We start from the raw sequence: 16,524 nt of genomic DNA, 5'->3' as shown, positions 1-16,524 counted from the left end.
ATAAACTAGACGTATGGTAAATAAATAAAACCTCCTTTTATATTTAGTCCATAACCCTCATTCTATTTATGAAGGCTCAAAAAAGAGGTTTTATTTAAGTGAATCCTATGGGCCAAATACCATATTTGTAAAAGAGGTATGGTAAATTAATAAAAATATAAATAAATGAGAGGTATGGTAAACAAATAAAACATTTTTTTATATTTACTCCATAAGTCAACGTATGGTAAATAAATAAAACCTCCTTTTATATTTAGTCCATAACCCTCATTCTATTTATGAAGGCTCAAAAAAGAGGTTTTATTTAAGTGAATCCTATGGGCCAAATACCATATTTGTAAAAGAGGTATGGTAAATTAATAAAAATATAAATAAATGAGAGGTATGGTAAACAAATAAAACATTTTTTTATATTTACTCCATAAGTCACCTTATATTTACGAACACTCAAAAAATGTGTTATATTTAGGTGAAACCTATGGGCAAAATACTATGGGACAAATACCAAGGACTAGATTTTTATTAATACCACGCAAAAAAACATTATTAACCCTAATATACAAATAAAAATGGCACATGGTATTGACCCATGGTATTCACATTGAATGTAGCCTATTTAAATGGGGAATTAAACCAGCATAGATCCATCTTTACTCTGGATCTACTAACCCCCGAGAGGTATCAAATATCGTGATATGCAAACTAGCATAGAGTGAGAAAATATTTGATCCCTCTCGGGGCTTAGTGGATAAGAGTAAAAATGGATGTTGTAATTTAATGTATGTTAAACATTTTAGCTTGGTTAAAATAAAAAAATAAAATAAAAATCAACTATTAATTTTATTAATTTTTAGAAATTACTAACAGTAATTTTTAAGCTCCAGGTTTATGATAACCCATGGTATTGACCCATGGTAATACCAAGATCTTATGATAACCCATGGTATTGACCCATGGTAATACCAAGATCTTACAAGATTTTATAATTGAGTAAAATATTCGCCATGCTTGGTGAGAGATTCGCCAAAAAATTATATATACATATTATATTATTGATAAAATCGCCTTCCATTTTTCCTATATACCAGGGAGATTCGCCCATTTATTATACATATAAATTTGGGGGGTTCTTAAAATTTTCCCTGGTGTATGCAATATTCTTGTGGTATATGTTATAAAACAAATAAAATTAAAGAAATTAATTGTTTTTAGAGGACAATCAAGGGTTTTGAGATTTTGAAGCAACGACTTTGAAAACACAACAAAAGTTATTTACAAAATAAGTGTGTCATTATTAACAATAAGTTGAAATGTACATTGTGATAGCAGTATGTTCCTTAGGGATGAATAAAATGTATAATCTCACAATATATATATATTTTTTTATATGAATAGTGAGTTCTAATTACGAAAAGTATGCATGTCTTTGAAACAGTGTTGTACAAATTGCCATCTATTATACTCCTATACCAATAGGTGTCATATTTCATGATTGACTTGTTGAGCTCCATAATATGTTCATCCCTTTCCTTGTTGCAAATGGTTTCCATATTATCAAAAAATCAAAAAATTTAAAAAAATGTAAAGAGGGTATACCCTAAAAGAAAAATCAAAGGGTAAAAAGAATAAAATGATCAAAAAAGTGAAAGAAATGAACCCCAAACAAAAAAAGACCAGGAAAGTGTGCAAGTCCAAAATGCCACTACTTTTTCATTTTCTATAAATAAAACATTGTGTGCAGCTTGTTAATTCATGCCACAATTGATGAATGGCCAAACAGCATAATCTTGGTCAGTTCATGTTTGAATTTCATGTTTTAGAGATAGAGAATAAAAATCTGACCAAACAGCTTAATCTTGGCAGATAAGTAGATAGGTAGAGAAGCAAAGGAGCTCAACAGTTTAATCTGAGCCCTTGGATGTAATAAGTGCAGACTTAGGTAGGCTTACCATGAAAAGAAAAGAAAAGTTGATGAGGGTTTTCTAGTCCAAGTGCACCCGAATAAAGAAGAAAAAATGCTAGGCCAAGTAGGCAGGGTAGGTAGATTGGTGTTGCAGAATGATACTTGTGATGGATCATGTCTTTCATTGTGTTAACTTTTACTTTTGTCACAATTGCCATGGCGGACATTACTCTTGATGCAGCTCAAGCGAGGCAAGGTTTCATGACTAACTCCCCTTCATACTTTTCCCTAAAAAACATTCACTAACTTCCCCAAAGGTATTAAGATCTGCTTAATATCGCTGATAAACCACTTTTCCCTTTTAGCCTAAGTTTTTAAAAAATTGAACATTACAGCTTAGCGCTTTCCATTTTTGCAAAAAATTCATGTTAAATTTTAACATATATTATTTAAATCCCACTTTATTTCTCAATCCTCGTATTATGTAAATATAATGAAAACCCCAAATAATACATATCCCGCCCCCGGTTAACTATAACTGTAGCACCATTTTAAAAATGGAATTGATAAATTTATTTGAAGTTTATTAAGAACCATAGCCTTCACCGCGCACTATATGGGATTAATTAAACCTCTGGTTAATTAATATCCAAACCATCCCGAGCCAATAAATACGTGCCCGATACATTTAAAAAACATGGTTTAATATAGCGGGCCCACAGTGTTAACCTCTAGCCATCTTTGAAGCCCGTTCGTCGTTAGATCTTCGCCCATCCATCCTATGGTCGACGATCATTTCGCAACCACCATAACCGCCAAACGTTAACGCGCGGGGAACCGGTGGTTTTGCCGCCATACCAAGGAAACGCATCACTCATCCAACCTGATCGCTCGCCCTCTGCCCGAAACCGCCTAGCCTCAAAAGTGGTGCGGGAAAAACCACTTACCACCACCCTCGGCTGACATCAGCTGTCCTTTGCTGATGTCACTGCCACATCACCCGCCACATCACCTACCCCGTACTTTTGCTGACGTCGTCCGTCCTTCAAATCAAACATTCCCGCCAAAACTCCATTTTGTCAAAAAAAAGGGGAAAAAGGTCATTTTTTGATATGTTTCTCTACGAACAACGCTCCGGGCATGATATCTATCGAGTTCGCAGTTCATTCTCAACTGCCTCCAGACCAGAAAAGGCTCCATCGACGAGCTCGCGGCCATTCAAAAACTACAGCATGCGGTTTTCCTCTGTAAAAACAGGTACCTGTGAATTTTCTCAATACATGGCTATTAGCGCATCAATTGTTAGGGCTTCTTAGCAATCTCCGCAGGAAATTAGCATACCAACCACAAAAAGAGCTAAGTGTTATGAATCAAAAGGCGCAGAACAACTTCCAGTACCCCAAAAACAGGTATTTTTCCATAGTTACATCGCTACCCCTGGAAAAAGGAAATTTTGGGCGAAATGCCATACAGCGGTGAGCAGGGGTCAATTCAACATTAAAGACGATGAAAACAAGTCAAAGTGTATCATTTCGGCATTAAAGAGTATCAGACGAGCATTAAAAAGCATCAAATTAGCATTAAAGAGTAGCAGGTTAGAATTAAAGAGCGCAATTAAGACAGGCAGTCGACACAGAGCTACTACAGAAGACAGCTGCAAGCCGAACCCTAAAGGCCTGCCTCCAGCACAACATCAGTTAGTTGTTTCTATTTTACTTGTAAACTCTTATTAGTTAAACCTAGATATTATCTCACAGCTGTTATGAGATATAGGTTGTACATATTTTGTTGTATAAATACCCCCTCCATTAGAGTATTGGGGTGGTTTGTGGTGTGTGGATTTCCTAGACTGTGCTGTAATATTGAAATTTTTGGAATAAAGAGCTGTTGGAAACATTTGTTGTCTGGCCATACTGGATGAAGAATTGAAGCAGAGGACTTGTCACAGAATTCTTGAATCAACCTCCGGATCAATAAGTCCCCTATATCTTGTGTTTTACAGTTTTCCTAGTTTATTATATCATCTGTTTTTCATAATCTGAATGGTAAAGAAAAGGTTAATTTTAGAATTGCTTGACTGCACTCTGTATTCAGTCTTTATTATTCACTGTGTTTTCTTTAGAATTAGAATAAATAGTGAACTCTTAATTGCTCCTATTTCCTGATTCTTTCATGTTGATTATTTGCTAAAGAATTCTTAACTGCTCTTTTTTCAGTGATCATCCATTTTCCCTCTTTCAATATGTTGAAGGATTCTTAACTGCCCTTCACCCATTTGAGCTCATTCCATCTGTTTCAATCCTTCATTTGTTCCCTGTTTGACTACCTTGCTCTGTGAAGCCGTCCTCTGTTAAGAAAACAAATCCAGAAAGCCATCCTCTTTGACTCCATTATGCCCAATGGACTGAACTATTTTGTCTTACCTCTCTCTTCTATTGAAATCTCACCATCCAAACTCAAACAAAACCCTTGAACTTCATAACTAGCCTAATACCTTTAAAAAACAAAGCTAAATCATAAAGAGAGAGCCCTCTCTGGATACAGATTGGCTAGATTCTGTATCTAAAAGATTGGTATGTGGTTACCTCGGCATCCTTCCCTTTCTTACAACTTTGGGGAAAACCTGAGTGATAACACCATCCTTTGCTAGATGTGTTGTGGCATATATATAGTTGAGTTGGCATCATTCATGGTTTGTGTTTTGAATGCTTCAAACTTGACCAGCCATACTTCAAGAAGGTAGAGTGCCAGTTCCTCACGCTGATCACATGGAGACAAATGGAAAAGAACATTAGGTTTATGAAGATGTTATCTATGGAAGCTCACAACAAGAACAAATCTATCAAAATTGATTGAAATTTGAAGCAATGTAGAATACTTGTTTATCAGCTTGAGCAATGTTTAAAAACCTTTTCATGGAGACAAAGGGAGCTTACAGCTAAGTTTGAATCCTAATATGGTTAGCATCAATTTCTCCTTAAGAAAATGAAAGATATGATAAACATGAGCAAATGGAACAATTCCAAATATGAATTATTTAGACAATTAGACATAAGAGGTTTAGAGAAAGCAAAATCTCACCATGGAGGGGAGTTCGTCATTTGTGTAAACACTATTTCATATCTCATATCTCATTGTTTGCCAATAATATATGGATGCGATTAATAGCTGAGAGATCAGGGCAGAGACATTTTGGGAAAAAAATATTAACTAAATGCCATTTGAACTATTGCCATTATTAAGAAAGGAGGTCGAGCAATATATGAAATGATGAAGGGAAATATCATTTCATTTGCAAGGATGGTGGTGAATCTAGGTCAAATATAGCAAAACCAATAATCACTTACCATCGCCCGAGCGAACAAGGGTTTGGCACTTGCTCTGTCAAGATCAAGAACATAGATGATGATGAAAGTAAAGTAAAGTCTTAGCACTTGTCTACCAAGATCAAGAACAGAGTTGATCTACTGATATGTAAGTAAGAGCAAATAACATTATGAATGCATTGAATATCTCACAACCATGGGTGAGAGCATGGACAAAAAAAAACACTAATTAAAACATCTGGAATGACGATCCCAAGGAATAAGGGCATTGAGCACAAAATGACATATGGTCGAGCCAAATACCTCAGAGATCAGAGCGTGGATATAAAAGTAGTAATTAAAGAACTTTTGAAGTGTTGATTCATTGAAGTTGCAAAGTCAGGCTGAGTTAGCAAATCAAACCATCACTCCTGAGTTAGCGAGAGAACCTGGGAAAGGAGAAAGAAAATTGTGGTAATTATCTAGCAAAACAAACGACAGATGACCATATTTCGAAACCAAAGGTCGTGTTATTCTGGATTCCTAATCAAGTGCATGGAAAAAAACTTTTCAGTGAGAATAAATCAACGGGAAACTTCAGAATAGCAATGAAATTTTGTTCTTATGATTGTTTAGAACTTTTGGGAACGCAATGCTGCGTATTTATCCGAGAAGGTAGCATCGCAGTCAAGTCCAGGAGATGATGATCCTTTCTTAGTAATTCAAATTATAGATACACCTATAAGTGCAAATTGTTTATGTCAAAAAGTCACAAAATTTATATTAAAAAAAAAAACAAACAAACTTATGATTATAGCAACTGATAGTCATGGATATGTGTTAATCAAGTACACTAACCAGTTATTCAATAAGAATTTTTCGTATATTTTCGCTGGTATGACATTTTCTTAATATGTAGTTTGATATGGTATTGTAGGGTGCTTGTAGCACAATAAACACAATGGATCAAAATAGATGCAAACTACACATACAACTGTGTATTCAGAGTTGAGTATACATCATAAGCATGGATCAAGCATCGCATCAATTCTTGTTTTAAATATGCCAAACATAAATTATAACATTCCCTTATGCCTAGGTGAGCATTTTATTTGTTGAGTGCAGGTATTGATGTATGGGACGACAAAAACAGTTTGTAGTCCTTCAATGACAAAAGAGATGTACCTCTATGCACAATTACAAATGGTAAATGTCTTGAACATATTGAACTAGAGCAAGGTGATTTTGATTACCTTCTTGGTCAATGTTGGGCAAGTTTCCTTCCTTTCTCATGACATCTCGTTGGATGGCTCCAGATGCAAGTTGTTCAATTGAAAGCATTGGATGGCAATAGGAGCTATGGACTAGATAAAACCATTATTGCAACTTAAATAATGTAAATATTTAAGTTTGTAGCACAAAAATGGAGGATAATTCGAAGCAAGAATTGACTTATAATGGTTGTGTCATTGGCAATTTCACCATGCTTTATGTTTAGTTCAAACTGTCTATTGTTTTTGTGGCATGTTATCACCACAATAGCAACAAAGCCAACTGGATATGCATATGTCGACAGAACAAGTTGTTGTATCATTGTGTCTGGAGCAAGTCTACAGTTGGGGCAAACTTCAAGTATTGTACGGATTGTACTTTTTTCATGTAGAACTATACAACTCTTTGCATCACCTCTTTCATAGATACCTTTGTTTCCGGCTACAAATTTTGTAATATGGATACTTTTGCCAGGACAAAATTTGTCACGAAATCGGTCTATAAGGTTGTTTCTTATATTGATTGTGATAGTTAGTTAACCATTTTTGTTAAGAAGATCTATGTGCAGAAGTTGTGTTTTGACTAATGAAATTGGATTTCTTGTTTGTCTTGGTCCATATACTACAAGCACATCACTTTCAAAAACATTTGTATGTGCACCTGTGCATAATTGTATTATTGAGCATGGAAATGTTTGCATAGTTTTCAATCTATGGATTTACAAGAGTAAGCAGATTTAGGCGTCATAAAATTGCATTTGACATAGAGCAATAACAATTTGTAAAGCTATAAATTGCTAAGTTGAACTGGTGTGATAAAGTTGCATTTGACATGAAGCAACAATAATTTGAAAATATACAAATTGCTAAACTGAACCGGATGACCCGCCTCTTAGTATTTTGGTCTTTTGTTGCTTGTGCATCTACCATTTGAGAGTCACTATTCTTGTTTTCCATGGTGTTGTCAAAGATGTTAACAACCTATTGGCATTTTATAGAAGATAGGAAGTCAATGTTTAGCATGATTGTATGGAAATAAATTTCAAAATTGCAAAAGAGTGCAATAAAGTGGAAAGTGTTTATGTTAATGTGTTGTCTATATAATTTGTGTAATTTTGCCTGGGAAAAAAATACAATCCAAGTACACTAGAAAGAAAGAAGCATAGGTATCCCATGAACAAATTTTTTTCGTAGCTTTTTATCTGTTGTTAACTATGAGACAAAATTGGAAACATGTTTGGACTGCATATCGCAAATAGGTGCTTGTACTTTATCTAAGGTGAATAGTAATCTAATTGACAATAACTGAAGTTGCCATTGGACTTCAATGTTGGATATATTGTTGTTAGACAAGTGTACTAAGAGCACATTGAATTTGTGGTATTTAATATGGTTGCAAATTTGTGTTATGGTTGCAAATTTGGAAAAAACAAGCAAGTTTGTGTTATCCTTATCAAATGTAGTATGGTTTTATTGTTTATTCTATAAGAAGTTGGAGTGCAATTTTTCTTGGATAAGTTTTACTAATACACATAAACAAAGAAGGACAATGAAAAATGCAATTGGTCAAAAGCAAAACGACAAAATCAGAAGTTACCTGATGTTTGTGGTATTGTCTATATTTGTGAAATCCAAAGTTTGATGTTGTATAATATTCAAAACTGCAAGAGAAAAGCCACCAAGTGAATATGAAATCAATTTTTTTTAAATAAAAATAAAAAGTTTGGGACGTAGCTACAAGAATAGCATAATGGCCAATATGCATAACACCATGTGAAATGGCAATTGTGCCAATGAATCGAACAATAAAATTTCTTCTAGTTGTTGTTGTTGCAACATTGGCTTTTTTTCAAAGAATTTGTTGTTTTCCAGTTGCTGCTACAAATTGTCCTAGTTTCAATCTAGCTATGTTTACAGCACAGAAGGAATAAAAGAGTTAGATACAAGAAACTAGCACCATTGTAAAACTGAAAATGAACAAAAACAATTTTTTTTAGTTTGAATCTATGCATAATTATAGTACATATGGAACACATAATACTAATTGTGTGAAACTCATGATGTGAAAGAAATAACAATAAACAATGATTTGAAGATTGGACATTTGAACCATTGTTCAATGATTTTTAGAGAACTGATCAAAGAAAGGGAAACATTTATATGATTGTTAAATGATTTAGGATAAATCGATCCAAGGATTCATTGCACACAAGGTTTAGGAGTAAAATATATTTTTTGAAGAACGATGCATATTGTGATGTAGACAGAGCAAGGACTAGAACATCTAGCATGTATTGCAACAAAAGACATTGGCACTGTTGGTCAATAGTTAAAACATTTACTAGAAGGATCCAATGAATGTGTGATTCAAAAATAACATCACGTTTTGAAGAGTGTTGTAGAGATTGACATAGACAAAGGATCTAAAGCTAAAGAATATAGGAGAATAAATATATTTGTGCTAGGTATGGTAAGCAGGGAAACAATGATTTTTGAGTATCTAGATTTTTGGCAAGTCAAATGGGATATGTGTTCTAGATTTTTCATACGCAAAAGAATTGAAATTCAAAAATTAAAATATGCTCTATTGATAAATGTGAAGACAATGGATAGATTGTAAAGAGACTGAAATAATTAGCAAAAAAAAAAGTATTATTGTAATTAGATAACAAGTATTAGTCTTCATACGTATTGTGTTATCCGTGAGTTCTTGAATAGAAGACTCTTTCTATATTTTTTGTGAGACAAATTCTAATGTGTACAAGTATTTGAGAAGCTGGGAAGCTAAAACTCGTATGAAATAGTGCCAATTGTAGAAATCATGAGTTTTGAATAGACAAGGAGAAAAATTTGGTGTTAGCATAGTCGATATTTTTTGCTTTATATAGGACAATGACAAGTTTTAAGGTCTGATATTGCAATGTGTACCCATGTATCTAACTGGGTTTTGAATGATGCATTACAAATGATGTTATAAAATTTGTTTTTTTGTTTTTGTTTTTGTTTTTGTTTTGTTTTGTTTTGTTTTGTTTTTTTGTTTTTTTGTTTTTGTTTTTGTTTTTTGTTTTTTGTTTTTTGTTTTTTTGTTTTTGTTTTTTGTGTTTTGTTTTTGTTTTGTTTTTTGTTTTTGTTTTTGTTTTGTTTTTTGTTTTTGTTTTGTTTTTTGTTTTTTGTTTTTGTTTTTTGTTTTTTTGTTTTGTTTTGTTTTTTTTTTGTTTTTTTTTTTGCATGGGCCTATTGATTAAATGGTTATATGAAGGAAGCATAGTCTTAGCACTCTAGGCAGCTGAAAGGAGGTGCGAGATTATAAACTACACTGCTCGGGTCGGGGAACTGCGCGATGAAGAAACTATGTAGAATGAGGAGATGCCATAGAAACCACACGAGTGCGCATAAGGCTGCTCTACCTAGGATAAAACCACGCAAGTCAGCCGGAAAGTGACCGTTAAAGTCATTGTTCATGATTTGACGACGAAAAAAGCTCAAATGGAGCGGGGGGCGGCATTTAAGACGAAATTTATGGGTGAGATCCTTGAAAATCTGCAGCCAATCTAGAATTAATGAATTGATTTTGGGGGGAACGGTCCAATTTGAATTCAAAATGGTCTATAAATTACATGTGGCTGCCCAACAAAGAACACTTGGCATTTTGAGCATTGAGTTGTTGAGCTCTCAGACATGTATGAACCGTGAATTCTTTGAAGCTCTGATAGCGAGTTCGGCATTTGAGCAATTACCAAAGGAGACACAAGAACTGTTGAATAGCGTCATGTCGACATTGACAGAAACTGTAGATATTGGGGAAGCAGTGACAGCCGAAGGGGCTGTGCCAAAGGTTGCTATGGAAGCAGAGGGAATTGTTCTAGAGGTTGCAAAGATACCCAAGTCACCACGGTCGCCTAGACCAAGGCCTACCCAGACCCAAGAAGGCGTGAAAGGCAAGAAAGGAAAGCAGGCCGCGACACCACCGGTGCGCGCGTCACCTAGGAGAAACCCGTCGAAGGACAAGCCCACCGCTCAAGAAAAGGGAAAAACCATTAACCTAGAATCAGAGGAGGAAGAAATTGAGGATATCCCAATGGACGATGAGGATCTTGGGATAGACATGGAGGACGTTGAAGTTGAGGGGTCTGACCCCATTACTAAATTGCCTGAGTACATCCCTCTATGTAGGGGCAAGGCCAAGGTGCCTAAGGACATTGACTAAAGCAAGGTCACCTTGTACACACCTCTGCTGTCAAACAAGATTGTTTTTGAAGGACCACGCTTGGGGCGAATTCCAATGTTGAAATTGGAGGACTGGGACTTAGCTGACACCGAGCGATTCCCTCACTTGGCGACAGACCAACTGATGCACCGCGTCCTCCATAAGACCACTGGGGTGACTGTGTTGGAACCGCGGAAGTGGCTCAAAGGAGTGGATAAGGCAGGCCTGCTCAACCTGCTATGGGTGCCACACTACAATCACACACCCATTACCTTGCTGGTAATCAAGCAGTTGCTGTGCTTGGTACATGATGGGTGTCTATGGCTGGAGGAGCCAATACCCATCACTGATAGACTGATCCACAGAATCACGAGGCTGCCATATTCAGGGGAGAATCCGGCTATGATGTTTGGTGGAAAGGTGGGCGAACTAGCCCTCGTGGAGGCCATGAAGAAGAAGTTCGGATTAGTAAAGAAGTTGTGCAGCTATGCAATTACAAGTATTTCTGACCCTACGGTCAAAGTGGCCACACAAATATTAGCAGGAAAGGTCACGTGGAAGTGTCGCTTCGATGAAGTACCAACACCTGTCGTAGCTCTAGTGGCCTAATGTGCAGAGGGGGATCTAAACGACATTGGGGATATAGTGCGAGATGCCACCGCGGAACTGCTGCAACAGTTTGAGCAGCAACAACAGTAGCAGACGTTGGGGGCCATTCAGGCGAATTTGCGAGAGCTGCAGATTCAGGCAACACATACTGGTGCGGCATCCACCAGTTTGGCCATTGGTACTTCAAAAGCCATCAGGATGCTGCGTGTAAAGGACTCCTGAGCCATAGTGCTGTAAGATGGAGCACTGACGACAGAGACCGAAGCTGACAGGCCCACTGTCAGCGCACTCAAGGGAGTAGGGCTGAACTTGGCAGCGCTTCCTAGCGAGGCACTCCACCTGCTGTAGGATGGGGTGATCGCGGAGCTGAGGGCCTGCGAACAATGCACTTTGCAGGTGATTAGCGAGCAGAAGATCAACAATACTCATATGGGCGTGCAGCGAGACTCCGCCCTCGCATCCATGATGGAACTCACTGACACGAATCAGTGCATGATTAAGGCCGTGGAGGAAGCATGCTGAATGACCCCGGAGTTGGTCATTCCAACAGATGGGCCGGTAGATGTGTGCATTCGCAAACTCACTATGGGGGTGCACGATGCCCGCACGAAATTGGAAAAGGTTCAGTTGGAGTTGAACCTCCAAATTGCAGAATTGCAGTTGAGATCCCAGCCTTTGACTCCACCAGAAGTCAAGGAGCAATGTGTGACTGTTATCATAAAGGCAATAACAACAATAGAAAGTGCAATGGCGGACTGCACAACGCTTTTTGAACAGTCGTTCGAAGTACTAACTAGCCTACAAGAAGACCCTACTATGTAGAGGCTGGAAACAAAGGCGCGAGAGCTGCATCAGCGCTACGGTGAGGTAAAAGGGACAACGCGTACTGTTGCCCTCACACAGAGACTCACAAAGCTGCAGGAAGCCAAGGCACTAAAGGAGCTGGTAGATGCAGCTCAACACAAAGAGGCAGTGATGAAGGCGCATTTGAAGCCTTGGTTGGAGGAGGCTTACTTGATCACGACCTCCATTGAAGGCAAGCTGGCTAGTCTGCAGGAGACTCAGCAGAAGCTTCACGCTGATAGTGCAGGGCCAAAAACACAACAGTTGGTCGAGGATATCAAGCAGGCAGGCGCGCAGTGCACCGCCGAGGTAGTCGTCGTACAGGTCGAGCTGGGAGGTCTTCGTGCCAAGATCTCCACACCCGCAGAGTGACTCAAGGGCGAGTCACCATGTTTGTGTTGGGGGCTTGTTGGGAACGGGTTCCCCCAAGAGCCAGTTTTGGGGCTAAAAGCCCATGTTTTGGGGCAGAAGGCCCAAATTTTGTAATAAAAATGTAAAGCCTCCGCATTTTGTGGTCGCGGAGCACGAAGAGGTCAAAGGGTTGTCTGCCCTTGTTTTGTGAAGTCTCATGTCGGCTGTAAAGATCTACCCATGGTCTGCGGACCATGGGATTGTATAAAAAGGGAGTCTTAGAAGAGTCTAAGAGAGGAGTAGTAATGGTAAGAAGGATTTTGGGGTAAGAAGTTCTAAGTGTTCTCAAGTCTTAGTGTAGGTAGAGGCTCTACAGCTGAGTGCGCAGAAGCCTAGGGTGGAAGTCTGTAGCTGAGTGCGTGAACCCCTGCAGCTGTGTGCGTAGGGTGGATCGAGTTTATACTGAACTTGAGATATCAATAAAGAGAAGTATTTTGCAAATCACTGTGTATTTTGTCTCTGTTTAATGCATCTGATTATATTATGATATGATCTGGGTTTACATTATAATGCTTATTTAATGCGTGAATGTATTTGATTATCCCTGTTAAAGGAAAGCAAGCAAGAATAACGGATTACACAAAGGTAATTGTAAATGCATGGTAAATTAGATAACACTTAAGATAACTTGGGAACTTATACAGTAATGCAGTCACAGAGGCACGTAAGTGCTTGGACCTTGGGTAGGGTTACGCGAAGATCAGTTGGGTACCATCATGGAGGCACTAAAGGACGGGAGAGAGGGAACAATGATAAGCCCTAAAAGCTTATCGATTTAGAGAGATTTTTTTCGGCGAAAATACAAGGAATATCATTTTTCAACGCGTTTTGAACCAACTAGTGTGGTTCATCGTCAGGAAAAATCTCTCTAACTTGATATGGATCACAGAAGCCTGAACTCTATTAGCTTATCGATTTGCATGAAGGCAGGATTAGGAGGTATAGATCGACACCACGACCATCTCAGGGTGCGGAAACTTAGTTCCTGCATCCCCCCATACTGCTTCGGGTGAGACTTCGGTCCGCGTTGTGCGGGCTGATGTCGAAAGGGCCAGTAGTGTAGGGATTTGCTTGGCTGACTAAAGCTGAACCTGGGTTAGGGCCCATCAAGCCAACATGAATTATTGCATAAAGGGTCCAAGGCACAGGTTTAATGCATTGGTGGAAAAGGGAAACCAAATCTACAATTGGAATGTTTGTTTTTTTCACAAGTTTTTGTATGATGGTGGGTCTGTATTTGAATCATTTGATCTGGTAATATTGTCGAGTCACATATCAAATAGAAATCAATGAAAGAAATAAGATTGCATTGAGGAGAATGTTTATATATCGGTGCATATTTAGTCCAAAGTAATCCATGGTCATGTTATGGGCCTCTGCTTTGGAACTGTGTGATAAAAAAGTAATCTTGCACTTGTCTGAAGAATTCATTGTTTTTTGTGATCATACCACGTAGTGTTGACATTCTATGTCTATAATACTAACTACAAGTGACTAGGCGACTTCTGATCAATGTGCCAATGCATTCATTGGAGCCATTATTAGGGCAGGTCACTAGATTACTTGAATTTTGTTTTTTTTTAAGCATTTGTCAATGGATCCCATAGATGCTCAACACTAGTAAATGTCACAAAAAAAGTTGGTGGGCCAAGTTGGCATATCATTGCGAAAATGTCTTTTCGCATGTTTTCAAAGTAATCAGGAGACGTGTGAATGATTTTGAAACATTGATATGCAATTGTTGATTGCAGTATTTTTTGGAGGTTGATCAGGTAATTGACATCTTTTGCAACCATTTTTTTCCTTTTAGTTCTATTTTGTGAATGGAAATCCAAGCTGAGCTAGAAACTTGATTTATCAATATATGAATTGCTTTGAAAAACATATTTGTAATGTGTGTCGAAAAATCTTCAGACTTGTGTAATAGTTCCCATTGTGCAATTTGTTGATATGAAAATCGGTTCATGATATTGACATGTCGACTATAGCCATAAAATAATGTTGGGAAATTAAGTTATTCAAAGAACTTGTCTTGAAAAATACCTAGTGGATGAAATTCTTTGGAAGGTGCAATTTGTATTACCTTTATGTCAAGATCATGGATTAGTTGGGCCTCTGCAGAGCCATGTACAAGTGTTTCTGATTCTGTCTCCAAATCGTCATCAGCATCTGGTGGATCTTGCTCTTAAATTTCTGCAACACTATTGTCAATTTTTTGTCTACATTGATCAAAGTGCTTTTTCCATTCATTGTTGATGACTATTTTCTCACTTTTGTAAAGTGTTGTCATGCATATGTCATTCAAAGCAAGCATGACTTTATTTGGTCAGACAATGCCAAACGAATATGAATTTTTGTATTATATTTTTCTTTTTAGAATTATTGCAATTGGCATAGAATCATCAATATTTCTAGGAAGGTTTGTTTGTACTTTGTTCAAATTGGAAGGGACGTTTATGATTGTGCCTGTCAGTTCCATTTGTGATTTTTTGTAGCCAAGTTGTATTATTTGGGCAAAGGTCATTCTTGGTGCTACCAATCTTTCCTCCAAGGTTGTTAATTTTGCAACGGACAACAATTTCTGGTTTCGCCGAATATGTATAGGTGTTGTGAATCTGGGTAACTTTGCATTGAGCAATGCGAAATTGCAAGGTCTACAAATTTTCCCACCAATTTTGATTTCAGTGACTTCAATTGTAGCTGTGAGGCCATAGTAAGCCGACAATGTGCTTTTGTTGATGAGGCATTTCTTTTTCAAAATGCAGTGTCTCACAAATACTGCACACATGTGTAGGTGTGTCTTGAATTGATTGCAAATATTTCTCAATTGCTTTAATTGATTGTAAATGTTTTTTTTGTTCTTGCAATAACATTGCATCAAATGACCGTTTTGCATTTTTCAATTGATGCAAGCAACTACATTGCTTGTTGGATTTACTAGAAAGATCAATTTCCACTAGGTTTTTATGTTGATCATCTAATGTTGAGTGGAAGGAAATTTGGTCTGATATTGAACAATGTTTAGGCAACTCAACAAGTTTTGTTTTCGTCGAAATTTTATCAATAGTTATCTGGCAATCTACTTCAAAATAATCTATACAACTAGTGATTTCTTCTTATGCAAGTTATTTGGATTGAGCTCATGAAAGTGCATTGAAATCTATTTTTTCCAAGATTGGTTGAACATGTGTTTTTGTGACACTAGTGTCATAGGAATTACAAGCATTTTCAATTTGCAATAGTGCATGAAAATGTGCATGCAATGTTGAAATTGGCACATGCATAAGATAAAGGGTTTTGGATTAAGTCTTTGATGAGTAGAATTGCAAGGAAATATTTCTTATGTTTGGATTCCAAATGTAGATATTAGGATTAAGTATTTTAGATATCCATTGGATTTCAAAGGCTCTTCCTTGTATATGTCCATTTGCATATGGCATTGACAAGTTTATAATATAATTCTACCAATCATTAACACATTCCTCTTGTTGAATCAATTTTGCTTTAAGGTGTTTTTACAAGCATGCTATATCTCTTCTATCATTTTGACTATAGCAATTGTGGAAAGTCCGTGCAATTGTTTTTCTCATTGCAAACATGTCAAACCATGGCACAAATGTATAAATTGAACTAAACAACGAGTCATGACAGTCATCGACAATGTTGTTATGTATAAAAAACCCTTGTTCTAATAAGGTTTGTTTATTGGACCACATGTCAAATTGCAAAAGAGAGCATTTATCTGCATCAATGCATGGACCAATTGATCTAGAGATTCGAGAAACAATGTTTGTTGTGCGATATAGTAGTAGTGATTCAAAGTGGCAACATATAGGATTCTCGTTATGCAACAAAATATTGAATTGATAGCGACGAAAATGTTGGTTGAAACAAAGAAAGTGTTATCCATTTGTTAATAGCCATACATTTACTAAAACTAACAACCAATTAGAAAACCATTTACTGCAAAAAGCC

The 16,524-nt window shown here is 37.0% G+C and overlaps 1 long non-coding RNA gene across 1 annotated transcript; it reads left to right on the top strand.

Annotated features, from left to right (window-relative positions):
* The first annotated feature begins 6,141 nt into the window (after positions 1–6,141).
* On the top strand, positions 6,142–6,972 carry LOC149170283 (uncharacterized). The gene is made up of 3 exons (XR_016259480.1): positions 6,142–6,215; positions 6,334–6,414; positions 6,525–6,972. It is a non-coding gene; the product is annotated as an uncharacterized LOC149170283 (long non-coding RNA).
* The last annotated feature ends 9,552 nt before the right edge of the window (positions 6,973–16,524 follow it).

Source organism: Pinus tabuliformis, chromosome 4_2 (genome assembly GCF_031772625.1).
Source record: "Pinus tabuliformis cultivar Carrire ecotype Pingquan chromosome 4_2, CPIR1, whole genome shotgun sequence".
Taxonomy (NCBI): domain Eukaryota; kingdom Viridiplantae; phylum Streptophyta; class Pinopsida; order Pinales; family Pinaceae; genus Pinus; species Pinus tabuliformis.
This window is presented reverse-complemented; position numbering and strand designations above follow the sequence as displayed.